The 1413-nt window shown below is 38.1% G+C and overlaps 1 protein-coding gene across 1 annotated transcript in view; it reads left to right on the forward strand.

The window, feature by feature from the left end:
* The first annotated feature begins 934 nt into the window (after nucleotides 1–934).
* Nucleotides 935–1413, forward strand: part of tmc6b (transmembrane channel-like 6b) — a 37991-nt gene continuing 37512 nt past the window's right edge. The window contains exon 1 of the mRNA XM_014014009.1: nucleotides 935–1020. The gene's annotated coding sequence lies outside the window, so the exon portion shown is untranslated. The remainder of the gene's footprint in view (nucleotides 1021–1413) is intronic.

Raw genomic sequence — 1413 nt, forward strand, 5'->3', positions numbered from 1 at the left:
GGATGCTGAAACTGAAGCTGCTGAAAGGAAGTCAGCTTTTGCTCATTTCTGTAACTATTCTCATGTTGTTAGATTTCTGTTCATGACAGTTTCAGAAATATATCAAACACACCTAAAATATGGAAAATATTCTCTACAATACGACTAAGTATAAATGCATTTATTTTGTATTGCCCACCACTGATGTGTAAAGTTGGATAATGATGTTTTGCCTATGTTTGTATGACTGCTTGTTAGCAAAATATCTCATGATCCACTGGATGAGTTTTAATGAAACATGACAGTGATCATTGGATGCACATTTAAAACTGATTAACATTTAGCCAACCCAAATAAAAATGGCTGCCACGGACAGATGGATTCAGAAGACACAAAAATGAATATAATTCGGAAAATGGTCTAAAACGTGGTGGGCAGTAGCTGAGAGTGATTCACAAACAATATTTATAAGTTTGCCCAGAATTGCTGCAACTTTCTCGTTTACCTCAGTATAAAACTTTAGCATTGTGTAGGCGGGCAATATGCTTTCAAAAAATGCTAGATCTTTTGATTGCTTGGTTTGTTCTACCTATAGGTTTTAACAGGTTGTTTGTAGGAAGAAACAAAATGACAGAAAGTCATGTTGATACTTCAAAGCTTTTTAAATATTTCTAAAGTTGCAACAGTGTTGAACATTTTTAGGTAATGTGGCACAGTGTTTTCTTTACTATCAGCATTTCTTCAACAAAGGCTGACAGAGTGGGACTGAACTAAAAGCGCTAAACCTGCAGGGGTCACCTTTACGTTAAGTCAATATCATAAAAAAACATTACGCATTTGAGTGGGTTGAAATAATGCAGGGTTTATCTTAAAGTAGGCCTGGAATAAATAATAATAAATGTTTGAACACAAGTGAAAATACAGGCTTGTTTTGAGGAGCTGAGTTTACATGTGAATGGTTTCTTCCAGCGGCTCTTCTTGCAGGCATGCCTACAGCTGCTGGGAAAAAAACTGCACTGGTTTGTCAAGTTTTCCGAGCGGGTAAGTGAGCTTTTATTCAAGTTTAAACGCGTAACAGATGGGTTTTTATTTCATTTATTATTATCTTAAATCCACCTCGTGATTTGCAGACCAGCAGAAGAGTTGTAGTTGTCCAGCACCTGAACTTTTGTCATTCCAGTCGTGTCGTCGCCTGTCAGTCAGTCAAAAGGTTTTGAAGGCAACAAAAATAAACAGAAGCGATAAAGAAGAGTCGGACTTTAGGACGAGTTTGGACTTTGCTCTCAGATATGCAGATTCTAGCTCCCCCGGCTCGGCTGAGTCAAGTTTCCTGCTGTGTTTCATTGGCTTGTAGCAGAAAGAAAGAGATTTCTCTCTCTCTCTCTCTCTCTCTCTCTCTCTCTCTCTCTCTCTCTCTCTCTCTCTCTCTCTCTC

Source organism: Austrofundulus limnaeus, unplaced genomic scaffold (genome assembly GCF_001266775.1).
Source record: "Austrofundulus limnaeus strain Quisiro unplaced genomic scaffold, Austrofundulus_limnaeus-1.0 Scaffold109, whole genome shotgun sequence".
Lineage (NCBI taxonomy): Eukaryota > Metazoa > Chordata > Actinopteri > Cyprinodontiformes > Rivulidae > Austrofundulus > Austrofundulus limnaeus.